Source organism: Ambystoma mexicanum, chromosome 6p (genome assembly GCF_040938575.1).
Source record: "Ambystoma mexicanum isolate Mex_15411 chromosome 6p, UKY_AmexF1_1, whole genome shotgun sequence".
Taxonomy (NCBI): domain Eukaryota; kingdom Metazoa; phylum Chordata; class Amphibia; order Caudata; family Ambystomatidae; genus Ambystoma; species Ambystoma mexicanum.
In genome coordinates, this window is record NC_090935.1 from 538,692,597 (window position 1) to 538,712,840 (window position 20,244).

Sequence of the window (20,244 nt, forward strand, 5' to 3'; positions counted from 1 at the left end):
TTGATTGATGCGGGCTCGTTGCTGCCTAGTTACTTCACTGGCAAGAGTCCGACAGGTAAGTATAATGAGTCTTTTGAACAGTTCTCTAACTTCGTTCCTTTCCTTCCTTAGATGATGGCCGGCGTCCGGGGATGACGGCGTGCTGCTGAGATGAGTAGCCCTGAAGGTGAGTGAGAGCACGATGCACCCCTTTCATATTTGTATTGAACTGAGTTCTTTTTCTGTGTGTTTTAGGTGCCACAACGTTTTCAGCGTGGATGCCGGTTATGAAGAACAAATGCGGTGAGTAAGCGCGGTATGCAGCACCTCTAGATGTTTCCACGCTAACCTGGAGTGTCTTTTCCCTCTTGCAGATGGATGAGAAGTTCCGGAGACAGAGTTCCCCCAGAGCGGCTGGGATTCAGGTAAGCGTTTGAAGCTCGTACAGTATTTAAAAATAAGCAAAGATTTGCAGAATGCTTACTAATGCCTTTTTTCTGTTCTTTTCCCTTTTCCTTAGGAAGCGGCGTGCCGGGATGGGAATGACACCGTCGAAGATGCCCGCAGAACAGTAGGAGCGATGAATGATGGGCAGAAGCGCCGCAAGGTAAGGCTGTTCCTAACAGTGTTCTTGTTCTTGCAGGAGCTGAGCGCAGAAGAAAGATGCAGGCCTACTGGAGACTGATACGAACACGGTGAGTGTCACGCTGCAGGTGCAGAAAACACAAAGCATGTTTCTCATCCTGGGCGTGGCTTAAATAGTCTCTGGGTATCCCAGGTGTCTCTGGGCTGAACCACACCCAAAAGACTAGACTGCACATGCAGTTCTTGGAACCGAAATATGTGGGGGCATCCATCTTGTCCCCATCAATGCACTACAAGTCCAATCCCCAATGTTATCCTATGGGAGTGAGTGAGTCTGGTGCCACAAGCGCCAAGTCTGACTCCAAGTGGGTCTTTGGAGGGATGGAGAGGCCCTTGAGGGCCATGTAGGTGATCGTGGCCTGGCTCCAGCCTGAAATCTTGGAGGGCTGGGGACATGAGGGGCAGGAATCATGACAGCACTCCCCCCCAAGGCCCCTCTCAAGGTGGCTCTTCTGTCTGGTCCTGGTTTGGTTGGATGGTTTTGATGAAATCGTCTAAGCAAGCGAGGTGCATGGATGTACTCACAGGGCTCCCATGTCCTGTCTTGTGGACCATACCCCTTCCAGTCTACTAAGTAGTATAATTTGGATCTGACGTACTTTGAATCTAGGATGTCCTTGACTTCGAATTCTGGCTCCCCGGCGACTACTACTGGCTGCTGTGGTATTGCTACATGGGTCCCAGGTTGAACAGGTTTAGGGAGAGACACGTGGAACACAGGATGAATCTGCATGTTTGACGGCAAAGCTAGTCTGACCACCACAGGATTTATCACGGAGGTGACGGTGAATGGACCCAGGTATCTTGGATGGAAAATTCGGGTTCCTTTAATGGACACGTGTTTAAACGCCAGCCAGACTTTGTCTCCCACTTGGTAGTTGGGGGCCTTTGCTCGGTGTTGATCAGCAAACTTATTTTGGCGATTCTTAGCTTGAAGTAGGTGTTCAGCTGCACTTTTAAAGGTTTGAGAAATGGTTGTGTGCAAGGTTTTGACTGCTGGCATTTCCAGGGTTGTAGGAACGTCCAACTCAGAAGTACGTGGGTGCCTGCCATACATGGTATAAAAGGGTGTCTGCCCAGTGCTGGCGTGTAGGGAATTATTATAAGCATATTCAGCTATCCATGATAGGTTGAACCAGCTTCCTTCAACTTGGTGTAACATGCAACGCAGATACTGCTAGAGCATCTGATTTGTACTCTCAGTTTGACCATCCGTTTGGGGATGGTGACTGGTGGATAGCCGGATGTCGATCTGGGCCATAGAGCAGCATTTTCTCCAGAAGTTAGATATGAATTGAGTACCTCGGTCTGAGACCAAAACTGAAGGAAACCAATGGAGCCGTACGATGCATTCAAGAAATACCTTTGCCAGAGTGGAAGCATTTGGGAGCCCCTTAAGAGGAATGAAATGTGCCATTTTTGAAAATAGGTCCACGACCACAAGAATAGTGTTAAACCCTTGAGTGGGTGGTAAGTCAGTAATAAAATCGAGGGACAACGTGTGCCAGGGTGCTGGTGGGATTTCCAATGGTTGTAATAGCCCAGCCGGTTTCTGCTTGGATGACTTGTTTTGAGCACACACTCCACAAGATAGGATGAATTGGATAATGTCTTTACGCCACGTGGGCCACCAATAATTTCGTTTTACCTTGGCTAGGGTTTTAGTGATTCCGGGGTGGCCCTCGATCAAGGAATCATGATAACCGGACATGACTTGTTCTCGTAGTTCTTGGTTTGGTAAGAATAAACGATTCCTGAACTAGGGCAGCTGATCTTTTATCATGTAATGTTCTCCTTGTGCACTCCATGCTTGTAATTGCTCCGGACTCATCAGGTTTTGAATTTCTTCATGTAATTCTTTCTGAGTTATGGTTGCTGTGATTCCTAGGAGCTTGTCACTCAGGATGATTGCTATTGGGTCAGGGGTCTGATAACCTTGCTCTTCGACCAACATAAGGGGAAAGGGCATCCGCCTTCCCGTTTTTCACCCTTTGGTCGAAATGTAATAACGTAGTCATATTCAGCAAAAAAAAAGAGCCCAACGTAGTTGTCGTGAGGATTGGGCCTTTGCCGTTTTTAGGTACTGGATGTTCCGGTGGTCAGTTATTACGGTGATTGTGTGTCTGGCGCCACAAGAGGTAGTGCCGCCATGCCTTAAAGGCTGACTTAATGGCCAGGAGTACTTTGTCTGTGATAGTGTAATTGAGTTCAGGGGGTGTGAATTTACGCGACTAGAAGGCAACAGGGTGTAACTGGCCAGTTTTGGGGTCCTTTTGTGAGAGGACGGCTCCCATAGCCATGCTTGAGGCGTCCGTTTCCACAAGGTATGGGAGATCAGGGCGAGGGTAGCGTAAGATTGGGGCAGATTTGAATCTTGCTTTGAGTTCCTGGAAAGCCTCCTCGGCTTCTCTTGTCCACTGGAACTTTTTGTTGCCTTCCCTTAGTAATGACGTGATGGGATGCATGATTTGCGAAAAACCTGGGATGAACCAGCGGTAGAAGTTTGCAAAGCCCAGCATACTTTGAACCCCCTTGAATGAATTTGGGGATGGCCAGTTCAGGATAGCATCTACCTTGTGTAAATCCATTCGGATTCCATTCGGGCTGAGAATAAAGCCTAGGAATTCCACCTCAGAGATGTGGAATGAGCACTTTTTGAGCTTGGCGTAGAGCTGGTGTTGACGGAGTTTCTCCAATACGGATCGGACGTGTTTAACATGGTCCTGCTTTGATGCAGAATATACTAGGATATCGTCGATGTACACTAGAGCACAGACATCAATCAATTCCCGTAGGACATCGTTCATGAAGTATTGAAATGCAGCAGGCGCATTGCAAAGGCTAAAGGGCATTACTTGATATTCGTACAAGGCTTATTTGGTGCGAAAGGCGGTTTTCCATTCGTCCCCCTGTTTTACGCGAACAAGGTGATATGCCCTCCTCAGGTCTAGTTTTGTGTAGATTTGGGCATCTTTGACTTGATCAAGCAATTCAGGGATCAGTGGCAGGGGGTAGCAGTTTTTTACAGTAATCTGCTTCAGTGCACAATAGTCGATGCACGTTCTCAAGTCCCCCTCCTGTTTCGGTACGAAGAATAGAGGACTGGCTGCTGGAGACTTTGAGGGACGGATGAACCCGTTGGCCAGGTATTGGTCAAGATAGGCCTTCAGGTGCTGGTTTTCTGGTTCTGTGAGTGCGTAAATTTGCCCACAAGGGATTTGTGCGCCGGGTATCAGGTCGATTTGGCAATCGTATGGTCTATGCGGTGGCAGGGTATTAGCCTGTTCTTTCTGAAAGACATTTTGAAAGTCCTGGTATTCACTTGGTAGGGTGCCGATTGCCACAGTCGCAAGCGTGGAGGTTCTGGTGTCTATTGGTTGTTTCTCTTGGCGATAACATGTGTGGGCGCAAGTCTCGGGAAAGGCCAATTCTTTTGCTCGCCAATCAATTTGAGGATTGTGAGCTACCAACCGTGGCATTCCCAAAATCAACCGGAACTGTGGTGCCTTAATGAGGTCGAAAACGATAGATTCTTGGTGTCCATCCTGGCACAGAAGGGTTAAAGCTGCAGTGCATTGGGATACTGGACCAGAAGCTATTTCCGTGCCGTCGACAGTGGTAACAGTGTCGGTGGTTGATTTAGGGCATAATGGAAGCCCCATCTTTGCTGCAAGATCCTGGTTGATGTAATTCCCAACGGCTCCACTGTCTATGTATGTTCTACTGCGTGCATCTGAGATGGTTGTTGGTGATTGATCAAGACCACAGATAGTGCAAAATGGGAGGTCTGTAGGTCACTTTCTTCGCTCGACAAGTGGACCCCTACACTTGCCAGGCTGGGGAGTTTTCTGATTCCTTGATGGTATCTTCCTTGTCCGTGGCCCCTACCGTCCTCCGCGGTGGCTTCACAGGGCACTCTTTAAGGAAATGACCTGACCTTCCTCAGTACAGACATAATTGCTGCTGTCTCCTTTTATCCCTTTCCCTTTTAGTCAAAGGGGATCTGACCCCCCCAATTTGCATTAGTTTTCCTGAACCTTCAGTTGTTCGAGCAGTATTGTCCTTTGAACGCACATACATAGGACGAGGGTCCGGTCTGGTTTGATCTGCTCTTCGGTCCTGCAAGCTATGATCCATTTGAACAACAAGGTCAATGAATTCTGAGCAGTCTTTCGGGGGTTTCACTACTTGTGCGAGAACATCCTTCAGCTCCCCCCGCAACCCCTGATGAAATAACGTGGTTCTCTTCTCCACTGGCCATTCTGCTTCAACTACGAGTCTATTGAACGTAGCTATGTATGTTAATAGGCCTTGATTCCCTTTGCGTAGGGACAGAAGTTTGTTGTCTAATGCCTGCCCATGAGTACGACGGGCGAACAGCTTTTCCATCTCCTGCTGAAAGCCCCTGAAGTCATGCAGCAAAGGATTGTCTTGGCCCACAAAGGGTGCAGACCAGTCCGCGGCGCTACCACTCAGGTAGGATAGCACAAAAGCGACCCATGATCGGTCATTCGGAAAGGCCCGTGGCCTACAAAGGAAGTGCAGGCGGCACTGGTTCATGAACGTTTCAAACCTCCTGGGATCCCCCGTAAATCGTTCGGGCGGGGCCAAGGGAACTGCCCCAGGAAGGGTTATCTGAATGGGATTTGCTGATGGCACTGGCATCGAGGGCACGCTTCCCGGCAATGGTGCATGCCCTGCTTGTGACTGGAGAAGTTGCCGGCTTAAATCATCAGTGCGTTCTTTGGCTACTATCAGCTCTCTCCTCAGGGTGTTGGTCTCCTGCCTGGCTGCATGTACTTCGGAACGTAGCTGCCCCAACATGTGGGCTAAATGGTCGGTTTCTGACGTTTCCATGACGCCCAGGTGGATTTTGATGTGAAGCTTTGTGTTCTGTAATGCTCACCTGGTATCCACCGGGACGTCACTCAGCCTCTTCTGACCTCTTGCAACCTCAAACCCTTCCCTGGAGGCTATTCGACTGGAGATTGGGCCTTGTTTTCTTGGATAGTGTGCTCTCCATCCTGCTTTCAGCGCAGGGGCGCATTGATTGATGCGGGCTCGTTGCTGCCTAGTTACTTCACTGGCAAGAGTCCGACAGGTAAGTATAATAAGTCTTTTGAACAGTTCTCTAACTTCGTTCCTTTGCTTCCTTAGATGATGCCCGAGTCCGGGGATGGCGGCGTGCTGCTGAGATGAGTAGCGCTGAAGGTGAGTGAGAGCGCAATGCGTGATGCACCCCTTTCGTATTTGTATTGAACTGAGTTCTTTTTCTGTGTGTTTTAGGTGCCGCAACATTTTCAGCGCGAATGCCGGTTATGAAGAACAAATGCGGTGAGTAAGCGCGGTATGCAGCGCCTCTAAATGTTTCCACGCTAACCTGGAGTGTCGTTTCCCTCTTGCAGAGGGATGAGAAGTTCCGGAGACAGAGTTCCACCAGAGCGGCTGGTTATTCAGGTAAGCGTTTGAAGCTTGTACAGTATTTAAAAATAAGCAAAGATTTGCAGAATGTTTACTAATGCCTTTTTTATGTTCTTTTCCCTTTTCCTTAGGAAGCGGCGTGCTGGGATGGGAATGACACTGCCGAAGATGCCCGCAGAACAGAAGGAGCGATGAATGATGGGCAGAATCGCCGCAAGGTAAGGCTGTTCCTAACGGTGTTCTTGTTCTTGCAGGAGCTGAGCACAGAAGAAAGATGCAGGCCTACTGGAGACCGATTCGAACATGGCGAGTGTCACGCTGCAGGTGCAGAAAACACAAAGCATGTTTCTCAGCCTGGGCGTGGCTTAAATAGTCTCTGGGTATCCCAAGTATCTCTGGGCTGAACCACACCCAAAATACTAGACTGCACATGCAGTTCTGGGAACCGAAATATGTGGGGGCATCCACCTTGTCCCCATCAATGCACTACAAGTCCAATCCCCAATGTTATCCTATGGGAGTGAGTGAGTCTGGTGCCACAAGCGCCAAGTCTGACTCCAAGTGGGTCTTTGGAGGGATGGAGAGGCCCTTGAGGGCCATGTAGGTGATTGTGGCCTGGCTCCAGCCTGACATCTTGGAGGGCTTGGGACATGAGGGGCAGGAATCATGACAGCACTCCCCCCCAAGGCCCCTCTCAAGGTGGCTCTTCTGTCTGGTCCTGGTTTGGTTGGATGGTTTTGATGAAATCGTCTAAGCAAGCGAGGTCCATGGATGTACTCACAGGGCTCCCATGTCCTGTCTTGTGGACCATACCCCTTCCAGTCTACTAAGTAGTATAATTTGGATCTGACGTACTTTGAATCTAGGATGTCCTTGACTTCGAATTCTGGCTCCCCGGCGACTACTACTGGCTGCTGTGGTATTGCTAAATGGGTCCCAGGTTGAACATGTTTAGGGAGAGACACGTGGAACACAGGATGAATCTGCATGTTTGACGGCAAAGCTAGTCTGACCACCACAGGATTTATCACGGAGGTGACGGTGAATGGACCCAGGTATCTTGGATGGAAAATTCGGGTTCCTTTAATGGACACGTGTTTAAACGCCAGCCAGACTTTGTCTCCCACTTGGTAGTTGGGGGCCTTTGCTCGGTGTTGATCAGCAAACTTCTTTTGGCGATTCTTAGATTGAAGTAGGTGTTCAGCTGCACTTTTAAAGGTTTGAAAAATGGTTGTGTGCAAGGTTTTGACTGCTGGCATTTCCAGGGTTGTAGGAACGTCCAACTCAGAAGTACGTGGGTGCCTGCCATACATGGTATAAAAGGGTGTCTGCCCAGTGCTGGCGTGTAGGGAATTATTATAAGCATATTCAGCTATCCATAATAGGTTGAACCAGCTTCCTTCAGCTTGGTGTAACATGCAACGCAGATACTGCTCGAGCATCTGATTTGTCCTCTCAGTTTGACCATCCGTTTGGGGATGGTGACTGGTGGATAGCCGGATGTCGATCTGGGCCACAGAGCAGCATTTTCTCCAGAAGTTAGATATGAATTGAGTACCTCGGTCTGAGACCAAAACTGAAGGAAACCAATGGAGCCGTACGATGCATTCAAGAAATACCTTTGCCAGAGTGGAAGCATTTGGGAGCCCCTTAAGAGGAATGAAATGTGCCATTTTTGAAAATAGGTCCACGACCACAAGAATAGTGTTAAACCCTTGAGTGGGTGGTAAGTCAGTAATAAAATCGAGGGACAACGTGTGCCAGGGTGCTGTTGGGATTTCCAATGGTTGTAATAGCCCAGCCGGTTTCTGCTTGGATGACTTGTTTTGAGCACACACTCCACAAGATAGGATGAATTGGATAATATCTTTACGCCACGTGGGCCACCAATAATTTCGTTTTACCTTGGCTAGGGTTTTAGCGATTCCGGGGTGGCCCTCGATCAAGGAATCTTGATAACCGGACATGACTTGTTCTCGTAGTTCTTGGTTTGGTAAGAATAAACGATTCCTGAACTAGAGCAGCTGATCTTTTATCATGTAATGTTCTCCTTGTGCACTCCACGCTTGTAATTGCTCCAGACTCATCAGGTTTTGGATTTCTTCATGTAATTCTTTCTGAGTTATGGTTGCTGTGATTCCTAGGAGCTTGTCACTCGGGATGATTGCTATTGGGTCAGGGGTCTGATAACCTTGCTCTTCGACCAACATAAGGGGAAAGGGCATCCGCCTTCCCGTTTTTCACCCTTTGGTCAAAATGTAATCACGTAGTCATATTCAGCAAAAAAAAAGAGCCCAACGTAGTTGTCGTGAGGATTGGGCCTTTGCCGTTTTTAGGTACTGGATGTTCCGGTGGTCAGTTATTACGGTGATTGTGTGTCTGGCGCCACAAGAGGTAGTGCCGCCATGCCTTAAAGGCTGACTTAATGGCCAGGAGTTCTTTGTCTGTGATAGTGTAATTGAGTTCAGGGGGTGTGAATTTACGCGACCATAAGGCAACAGGGTGTAACTGGCCAGTTTCGGGGTCCTTTTGTGAGAGGACGGCTCCCATAGCCATGCTTGAGGCGTCCGTTTCCACCAGGTATGGGAGATCAGGGCGAGGGTGGCGTAAGATTGGGGCAGATTTGAATCTTGCTTTGAGTTCCTGGAAAGCCTCCTCTGCCTCTCTTGTCCACTGGAACTTTTTGTTGCCTTCCCTTAGTAATGACGTGATGGGATGCACGATTTGCGAAAATCCTGGGATGAACCAGCGGTAGAAGTTTGCAAAGCCCAGCATACTTTGAACCCCCTTGAATGAATTTGGGGGTGGCCAGTTCAGGATAGCATCTACCTTGTGTACATCCATTCGGATTCCATTCGGGCTGAGAATAAAGCCTAGGAATTCCACCTCAGAGATGTGGAATGAGCACTTTTTGAGCTTGGCGTAGAGCTGGTGTTGACGGAGTTTTTCCAGTACGGATCGGACGTGTTTAACATGGTCCTGCTTTGATGCAGAATATACTAGGATATCGTCGATGTACACTAGAGCACAGACATCAATCAATTCCCGTAGGACATCGTTCATGAAGTATTGAAATGCAGCAGGCGCATTGCAAAGGCCAAAGGGCATTACTTGATATTCGTACAAGGCTTATTTGGTGGAAAAGGTGGTTTTCCATTCGTCCCCCTGTTTTACGCGAACAAGGTGATATGCCCTCCTCAGGTCTAGTTTTGTGTAGATTTGGGCATCTTTGACTTGATCAAGCAATTCAGGGATCAGTGGCAGGGGGTAGCAGTTTTTTACAGTAATCTGCTTCAGTGCGCAATAGTCGATGCACGTTCTCAAGTCCCCCTCCTGTTTCGGTACGAAGAATAGAGGACTGGCTGCTGGAGACTTTGAGGGACGGATGAACCCGTTGGCCAGGTATTGGTCAAGATAGGCCTTCAGGTGCTGGTTTTCTGGTTCTGTGAGTGCGTAAATTTGCCTACAAGGGATTTGTCCGCCGGGTATCAGGTCGATTTGGCAATCGTATGGTCTATGCGGTGGCAGGGTATTAGCCTTTTCTTTCTGAAAGACATCTTGAAAGTCCTGGTATTCACTTGGTAGGGTGCCGATTGCCACAGTCGCAAGCGTGGAGGTTCTGGTGTCTATTGGTTGTTTCTCTTGGCGCTAACATGTGTGGGCGCAAGTCTCGGGAAAGGCCAATTCTTTTGCTCGCCAATCAATTTGAGGATTGTGAGCTACCAACCATGGCATTCCCAAAATCAACCGGAACTGTGGTGCCTTAATGAGGTCGAAAACGATAGATTCTTGGTGTCCATCCTGGCACAGAAGGGTTAAAGCTGCAGTGCATTGGGATACTGGACCAGAAGCTATTTCCGTGCCGTCGACAGTGGTAACAGTGTCGGTGGTTGATTTAGGGCATAATGGAAACCCCATCTTTGCTGCAAGATCCTGGTTGATGTAATTCCCAACGGCTCCACTGTCTATGTATGTTCTTACTGCGTGCATCTGAGATGGTTGTTGGTGATTGATCAAGACCACAGATAGTGCAAAATGGGAGGTCTGTAGGTCACTTTCTTCGCTCGACAAGTGGACCCCTACACTTGCCAGGCTGGGGAGTTTTCTGATTCCTTGATGGTATCTTCCTTGTCCGTGGCCCCTACCGTCCTCCGCGGTGGCTTCACAGGGCACTCTTTAAGGAAATGACCTGACCTTCCTCAGTACAGACATAATTGCTGCTGTCTCCTTTTATCCCTTTCCGCTTTAGTCAAGGGGGATCTGACCCCCCCGATTTGCATTGGTTTTCCTGAACCTTCCGTTGTTCGGGCAGTATTGTCCTTTGAACGCACATACATAGGACGAGGGTACGGTCTGGTTTGATCTGCTCTTCGGTCCTGCAACCTATGATCCAGTTGAACAACAAGGTCAATGAATTCTGAGCAGTCTTTCGGGGGTTTCACTACTTGTGCGAGAACATCCTTCAGCTTCCCCCGCAACCCCTGATGAAATAACGTGGTTCTCTTCTCCACTGGCCATTCTGCTTCAACTACGAGTCTATTGAACGTAGCTATGTATGTTAATAGGCCTTGATTCCCTTGGCGTAGGGACAGAAGTTTGTTGTCTAATGCCTGCGCATGAGTACGACGGGCGAACAGCTTTTCCATCTCCTGCTGAAAGCCCCTGAAGTCATGCAGCAAAGGATTGTCTTGGCCCACAAAGGGTACAGACCAGTCCGCGGCGCTACCACCCAGGTAGGATAGCACAAAAGCGACCCATGATCGGTCATTCGGAAAGGCCCGTGGCCTACAAAGGAAGTGCAGGCGGCACTGGTTCATGAACGTTGCAAACCTCCTGGGATCCCCCGTAAATCGTTCGGGCGGGGCCAAGGGAACTGCCCCAGGAAGGGTTATCTGAATGGGATTTGCTGATGGCACTGGCATCGAGGGCACGCTTCCCGGCAATGGTGCATGCCCTGCTTGTGACTGGAGAAGTTGCCGGCTTAAATCATCAGTGCGTTCTTTGGCTACTATTGTCAGGCTTTCTCAAATCTGATGTTGTCCCCGGAAGCTGCTGAACCCCCGCAGTCCCCTTTGGATGCTAACCTCTTAACTGGTAACAAACAGTTCAGTTGAGAGCACCCCCAAGGGAAAGGGGGAAAATGGGACAAAATAATAAACTTCAGGTTTTGCTCAGCTTCTTTATCTGCCAACCTGTTGGTGAAAATAACAACAATTCACTTTAGTCACTAACCTTTGAATTCCTTGGCTCTGACTTCTCTTTATAAATTTAAGTAAATAAACACGCCACCATACCTGATTATCCTCTGTGAATAACGTAGAGGACGTGTATGAATTCTACTGAAGAAAACATAAAAATAGAGTCTTAGATGCTCTTACTGATTTCTTCAATTTGGTTTTGCAGAAAACTGCTATCTCTCTCAGTTTAAGGAGTTTGTCTTCAAGCAGTTCAACTGTCTTTTGCCTAAAACAACCCGCTGGAAATATTATACATGTAGTTTGTATTGGTGTCTATCTTCAACACAAATTCCAAGAATGACACTCTAACTATTCAATTTAAAATTGTTTGTTTTCTGAATGTGTAAAAGTGTTCATTAATTGGATCTTTTGCTTGCAAAGAAAATCGCTCGTTAAAGAAGCGTTCATTTTACCAGAATATGCGCATGCGTGAAAATATTGTTTACTCCTTCTAAAATGGAAGCGCACATGAACAAGGAATTGAGTTCAAAAATGAAACTGGCTTGGGCGCATGCGTAAAGGAACAGTCTTCCACTCTTCTTAATATAAATTGCTCCAACAAGAAAGGAGTAATTCCTCAGTTCCAGAGACTAATCCTTGAAGAGACAACCCAGTGAAGATCACGCGCCAGGTTAGTTAGAATGTTAGTAAATTAAACATAAAGTCTTGGAGTCGCGTGGCTACCACACTGTCACTTGCGCAGACAGTGTAAGATTTCTAACGCTAGTCCGACGCTAAGAAAAAGCACTGCTACCGAACAAAAGGTACAGTACTCAATAAACTTCTATACGGCCGAAAAAACACACGACGCTAAAATGAATAGCAGACCTCCACACTCCAATTTGCCAGGTGCAAAAAATGTGACGCAGTTCAATTAATTTAAATACAGTTCTAGAAGTTCAAAAAATAAATACTTGAGAGAACAAAAAGAATTACTATATAAACAAAAACTAAGAAAAAACAGGAACAAGTTAATTAATAGTTTTGATATTTAACTCCTGCTTGAATATCATAAAATTCCATAAAAGATAATGAAATCACTTAGCTTGCTTCTTTCTTTCACCGGAACGTTTTCTAAGTTTCTTTTTAAAATCTCCAACACTTTCCTGGTCCAAATAACTAATAATAGGCACAAAGGCCTAACTAAAGTTTTCTAAAACTTAAGAGCTTCAAACATAAGACCTTCCAGCTGGGCTTCTGACAATGAAAGGCGGTTTAGAATGTTCCGACAATGCCTTTCTTTTACTTCTGGCCAATCACTGATCCTTTTGGAATTCTCCATTTTGACTTGGGAAGCTCTCCACACTCTGCACAGAAAGTTAAGGCCCAAACCATACTATGTTAATCATATCCTCATTCATCCAAATACCACGAAACCTGACAGTATCCCCCCCTTAATGCCCTGTCCCAGGGCCAACTTTAGAAGGATACTTTCTATGAAATTTTGCGACTAATTGTGGTGCATGCACATTCACCTCATCCTCCCATGTACGTTCCTCAGGTCCGAAACCTTCCCAGTCTATTAAATATTGTAATTTCCCTCTTAACCTCCTGGAATCTACAATCCTTTTCACTACAAACTCTTCAGATGAATCCTCTAACTGAACTGGTGAAGGTGGATGTACAACTCTAGTCCCATGAATAACAGGTTTTAACAGACTAATGTGAAAGGTGGGATGAATTTTCAATGAAGTAGGTAATTTTAACCGTACTGACACTGGATTGATCACCTTTTCTACTTTAAATGGACCTACAAAACGTGGAGTAAATTTGTTTTTGCCCTTAATTCTCAAATGTCTAGTCGAAAGCCAAACCAAGTCACCAACCTCATATTTAGGACCCAACCTCCTTTTTTGATCTGCAAATCTTTTGTACTTCTGTTTACTATCGAAAAGTACCCTTTTTGCTCTTTCCAAATTCTTTCTCATAGTTTTTAATCGAACCTCAACTCCAAGATTCTCTGACTCTTCAGTAATTTCAAAACTTAAAAACCGTGGGTGAAAACCTCTTCCAATGGTAAAACGGAGACATGTTAGTTGAATCTTTAGCACAATTATTATAAGCAAATTCGGCAAGCCAAATCAAATCCACCCATTCTTCCCCTGCCTGTAGATAACACCTCAGATATTTCTCCAGTTCTTGATTTACCCTTTCTACTTGTCCATTGGTCTCGGGATGATAACCTGATGATAAACTGACTTCCACACCCAAATCCTTACAAAAAACCCTCCAAAATCTAGAAATGAATTGAGGACCTCTATCTGAGATAATTTGATTAGGAAGACCATGCAGTCTAACTATTTCTCGCAAAAAGACTTTGGCCAAAACGTCTGCAGTAACCTCTCCCTCCATTGGAACAAAGTGAGCCTCTTTTGACAAGAGGTCCACCACAACTAGAATAGATGTACAAACCTTGTCACAAGGAAGATCTGTAATGAAGTCCAGGGAGATTGTATGCCAAGGACGAGGTGGAATAGGCAATGGCTCCAACAACCCGACTGGTTTTCCGGTTTGATTCTTCATTTGAGCGCAAATAGCACAGGTTTTTACAAAATTTAAGATGTCCTGACGCATTTTTTCCCACCAGAAGCTTCTCCTGACCAATTCCAGCGTCTTTCTAAAACCTGGGTGTCCGGACAGCATAGATTCATGACAGTCTCTTATTACTCTCTCTCGCAATTCCAAAATAGGTAAGTAAAGTTTATTTTCAAAAAACGGCAATCCTTTTTCAATTTTTCGAACCGGATCCTTTCGAACCCATTCCTCCATTTGTACAATTGACATGGACTTTCGAACTTCTTCCTTAACATCCTCAATTTTCTGTATTCCGGCAGAAATAAAACAACATGGATCGATAATGGATATCATCTCCTTTTCTGATTCCATCTCACTTCCCGGAAATTGACGTGATAAAGCATCAGCCTTTCCATTAAGCCTACCTGGCTTAAATGTCACTACAAAATCATAATCAGCAAAGAACAATGACCATCTTAACTGCCTTGGTGTGAGAGTCTTAGCTGATTTCAAAAAAAGCAGATTTCTATGGTCTGTTAACACAGTCACAGTATGTCTTGCTCCCTTTAAAAAATGTCTCCACTCTTCAAAAGCGAACTTGATTGCCAATAATTCTCGATCTGAGATGGTATAATTTTGTTCTGCCATAGAACATTTTTTAGAATAGTAAGCCACTGGATGAAGTTGTCCTGTCTCTCGATGTCTCTGAGAAAGAACAGCCCCCATGGCAAGATTCGATGCATCCGCTTCTACATAAAAAGGCTGAGATGGATCTGGATGAATTAAAATAGGGGCCGAACTGAAACTTTTCTTCAATTCTTGAAATGCCTCCTCTGCCTCTGTCGACCACACAAATTTGGCACCTTTCTTTAAGAGTTTTGTTATGGGAGTAATCAACCGAGAAAATCCTTCAATAAATCTTCTGTAAAAATTTGCAAAACCTAAAAAGCTTTGAATTTCTTTTACTTTCGTTGGTGCTGGCCAATCCGTGATGGCTTGAACTTTGTTCGGATTCATCTCCAATCCCTTGGGAGAAACAATGTATCCTAAAAATTCCACAGAATTAGTATGAAACTGGGATTTTTCTAATTTAGCAAACAAATGATTCTCTCTGAGTCTTTGTAGAACCTTTCCCACATGAATTTTATGAGACTCTAAATCCTAAGAATAAATCAAAATATCATCAATATATACTACTACGAATATGTCTAAAAAATCTCTTAAAATTTCATCCATAAAGAATTGAAAGGCAGCTGGTGCATTACATAAACCGAAAGGCATTACCAAGTACTCATAAAGCCCAAATCGGGTTTTGAATGCCGTTTTCCACTCGTCACCCTCCTGGACTCTCACCAGATGATAGGCACCACGTAAATCTAGTTTGAAAAAAATTGTGGCTCCCTGGACCTGATTCAAGATTTCCGAAATTAGAGGGAGAGGATACTTGTTTTTGATCGTAATCCTATTCACAGCTCTATAATCAATGCATGTTCTGAGAGACCATCTGGTTTTGGTACAAAAAATAATGGAGATGCGGCTGGAGATTGAGAATGACGAATAAAACCCTTAGCCAAATTTTCTGCAAGGTACTCTTTAAGATAATCATTCTCCTTTTCAGTTAATGCATACACTCGACTACTTGGTAAAACCGCCCCGGGCTCCAAATCAATTTTACAGTCAAAACTCCTATGTGGAGGTAATTCTCCTGCCTCCTTTTCATCAAAAACCTCCTTGTACCCTTGATAACACTCCGGAAGATGTCCTAACACCGCTCCTATATTATGTCCTGTAATACCTGCATCAGTTAGAAAAAAGGAGACCAAACCTTGTGTTTCTTCCCTCCCAGGATTACCTTTCAAAAGGCAATTTTCTAAACAGAAACTAGACTGTAATTCTACCACTCGCCTACTCCAATCAATTTGAGGATTATGCAAGGTTAGCCATGGCATGCCTAAAATTATTTTCAAAATTGGTGTATCAATTAAATCAAATGAAATTTCTTCTCTATGACCTCCAAGTAATTCCATAACCAAAACACCAGTTTCATGAGTTATAGGACCTGATGAAAGAGAAGTTCCATCTACAGCCCGAACCTGTTCCACAACTTCCTTCCTCACAAGTGGTATTCCCAATGCCTTAGCTACTCCCCAATCCATAAAGTTCCCGGTGGCTCCTGAATCAATCACTACCGGTCCATACCCTTTCCTTTCCTCCTTTAAATACAAGGATACATTTACAGTTATGTGTGGAACCGCTGACTGAACTGTATTTGCAACTTGCTGTCCTTTTCCTCCAGCTGATGAAAATTTTTTGGGTGTAAAGGGACAATTTCCTAAAAAATGACCGCCCCTACCACAATATAAACACAAATTATTCTCACGCCTCCTAGTCTTTTCCTCCTTTGATAAAGGACCTTTTATTCTACTTTGTTGATCATTTAACCTTGGTTTCACTTCTTTACTACCCACCTCAAGCCTTGAACGATCTCCTCTAGTGACTGACCTCACCTCCCCCTGAGTACAACGACGCCTTTCTGCTTTTCTTTCACTTATACGATAGTCCAACTGAACTACTAAATCAATCAATTCCTCACAAGAAGAAGGGCGTTGGGCTACACTGGACAAGGCATCCTTCAATTCCTCCTTGAGACCTCTATAAAAAAGAGAAGACCTCTTCTCTGCTGGCCACTGGGATTCTAAAACCAGAGACCTAAACTGTGTGATATATGTGACCAAGTCTCTGTTTCCTTGACGCAAATCTAATAATTCCCCATCAACTTCTAAGGACATTTGTCTTTTATCAAACATTTTCTTAAATTCTTCCATAAAAAGAGAAACATTTTTTAAAGATGAACTCTTTTGCCTGACCAATAAACCTGCCCAAGTAGAAGCCTCTCCAGATAAATAAGACATCATAAAAGTAACTCTGGAAGCATCAGAAGGAAATAGTTCGGGCCTACTAAGAAAGTGCAACTCACATTGTGTTACAAATGTCTGATATTTACTTGAATCTCCATAGTAACGCTCTGGAGCTGCCAAAGGTACTGGCATAACTAATGCCCTAAAACCTCCCTCTGCCCCATCACCTCTACCCACACCTCTCTCCTCACCAGCCCTTACCAATTCAGGGGGAAATTCTTCTCTCACAATTCCCTGCGTCTGTGCCATCTTTTCACTTAACTCATCTACTCGTTGTCCTAATTTTTTATTCTCTTGATATGCCACCTTTAATTCCTCCTGTAATTCCCTCACTAAAACACTTAACGCTTCCATTGAGAACTCGGGGTTCATGACAGCTTAGGAGGACTATTTTTTCTGGCCTTTCATACTGTCAGGCTTTCTCAAATCTGATGTTGTCCCCGGAAGCTGCTGAACCCCCGCAGTCCCCTTTGGATGCTAACCTCTTAACTGGTAACAAACAGTTCAGTTGAGAGCACCCCCAAGGGAAAGGGGGAAAATGAGACAACATAATAAACTTCAGGTTTTGCTCAGCTTCTTTATCTGCCAACCTGTTGGTGAAAATAACAACAATTCACTTTAGTCACTAACCTTTGAATTCCTTGGCTCTGACTTCTCTTTATAAATTTAAGTAAATAAACACGCCACCATACCTGATTATCCTCTGTGAATAACGTAGAGGACGTGTATGAATTCTACTGAAGAAAACATAAAAATAGAGTCTTAGATGCTCTTACTGATTTCTTCAATTTGGTTTTGCAGAAAACTGCTATCTCTCTCAGTTTAAGGAGTTTGTCTTCAAGCAGTTCAACTGTCTTTTGCCTAAAACAACCCGCTGGAAATATTATACATGTAGTTTGTATTGGTGTCTATCTTCAACACAAATTCCAAGAATGACACTCTAACTATTCAATTTAAAATTGTTTGTTTTCTGAATGTGTAAAAGTGTTCATTAATTGGATCTTTTGCTTGCAAAGAAAATCGCTCGTTAAAGAAGCGTTCATTTTACCAGAATATGCGCATGCGTGAAAATATTGTTTACTCCTTCTAAAATGGAAGCGCACATGAACAAGGAATTGAGTTCAAAAATGAAACTGGCTTGGGCGCATGCGTAAAGGAACAGTCTTCCACTCTTCTTAATATAAATTGCTCCAACAAGAAAGGAGTAATTCCTCAGTTCCAGAGACTAATCCTTGAAGAGACAACCCAGTGAAGATCACGCGCCAGGTTAGTTAGAATGTTAGTAAATTAAACATAAAGTCTTGGAGTCGCGTGGCTACCACACTGTCACTTGCGCAGACAGTGTAAGATTTCTAACGCTAGTCCGACGCTAAGAAAAAGCACTGCTACCGAACAAAAGGTACAGTACTCAATAAACTTCTATACGGCCGAAAAAACACACGACGCTAAAATGAATAGCAGACCTCCACACTCCAATTTGCCAGGTGCAAAAAATGTGACGCAGTTCAATTAATTTAAATACAGTTCTAGAAGTTCAAAAAATAAATACTTGAGAGAACAAAAAGAATTACTATATAAACAAAAACTAAGAAAAAACAGGAACAAGTTAATTAATAGTTTTGATATTTAACTCCTGCTTGAATATCATAAAATTCCATAAAAGATAATGAAATCACTTAGCTTGCTTCTTTCTTTCACCGGAACGTTTTCTAAGTTTCTTTTTAAAATCTCCAACACTTTCCTGGTCCAAATAACTAATAATAGGCACAAAGGCCTAACTAAAGTTTTCTAAAACTTAAGAGCTTCAAACATAAGACCTTCCAGCTGGGCTTCTGACAATGAAAGGCGGTTTAGAATGTTCCGACAATGCCTTTCTTTTACTTCTGGCCAATCACTGATCCTTTTGGAATTCTCCATTTTGACTTGGGAAGCTCTCCACACTCTGCACAGAAAGTTAAGGCCCAAACCATACTATGTTAATCATATCCTCATTCATCCAAATCCCACGAAACCTGACAACTATCAGCTCTCTCCTCAGGGTGTTGGTCTCCTGCCTGGCTGCATGTACTTCGGAACGTTGCTGCCCCAACATGTGGGCTAAATGGTCGGTTTCTGACGTTTCCATGACGCCCAGGTGGATTTTGATGTGAAGCTTTGTGTTCTGTAATGCTCACCTGGTATCCACCGGGACGTCACTCAGCCTCTTCTGACCTCTTACAACCTCGAACCCTTCCCTGGAGGCTATTCGACTGGAGATTGGGCCTTGTTTTCTTGGATAGTGTGCTCTCCATCCTGCTTTCAGCGCAGGGGCGCGTTCATTGATGCGGGCTCGTTGCTGCCTAGTTACTTCACTGGCAAGAGTCCGACAGGTAAGTATAATAAGTCTTTTGAACAGTTCTCTAACTTCGTTCCTTTGCTTCCTTAGATGATGGCCGGCGTCCGGCGATGGCGGCGTGGTGCTGAGATGAGTAGCGCTGAAGGTGAGTGAGAGCGCGATGCGCGATGCACCCCTTTCGTATTTGTATTGAACTGAGTTCTTTTTCTGTTTGTTTTAGGTGCCGCAACATTTTCAGCGTTAATGCCGGTTACGAAGAACCAATGCGGTGAGTAAGCGCGGTATACGGCGCCTCTAAATGTTTCCACGCTAACCTGGAGTGTCGTTTCCCTCTTGCAGAGGGATGAGAAGTTCCGGAGACAGAGTTCCACCAGAGCGGCTGGTTATTCAGGTAAGCGTTTGAAGCTTGTACAGTATTTAAAAATAAGCAAAGATTTGCAGAATGTTTACTAATGCCTTTTTTACGTTCTTTTCCCTTTTCCTTAGGAAGCGGCGTGCTGGGATGGGAATGACACTGCCGAAGATGCCCGCAGCACAGAAGGAGCGATGAATGATGGGCAGAATCGCCGCAAGGTAAGGCTGTTCCTAACGGTGTTCTTGTTCTTGCAGGAGCTGAGCACAGAAGAAAGATGCAGGCCTACTGGAGACCGATTCGAACATGGCGAGTGTCACGCTGCAGGTGCAGAAAACACAAAGCATGTTTCTCAGCCTGGGCGTGGCTTAAATAGTCTCTGGGTATCCCAAGTATCTCTGGGCTGAACCACACCCAAAAGACTAGACTGCACATGCAGTTCTGGGAACCGAAATATGTGGGGGCATCCACCTTGTCCCCATCAATGCACTACAAGTCCAATCCCCAATGTTATCCTATGGGAGTGAGTGAGTCTGGTGCCACAAGCGCCAAGTCTGACTCCAAGTGGGTCTTTGGAGGGATGGAGAGGCCCTTGAGGGCCATGTAGGTGATCGTGGCCTGGCTCCAGCCTGACATCTTGGAGGGCTCGGGACATGCGGGGCAGGAATCATGACAAATGTGTGCCCATTCATGCCCCAGCACAGCAATTGGGGCTTTTCTGTATGCACTAGGATTTAAGTCTGGTCGAATTAGAGTGATAACAGATTTTTTTTAACTGGTTTCATGAGGTTTTGGGGCTATCATGGTGTAGGGAGAACCAAAATCTATCTTCATCTGCATGTC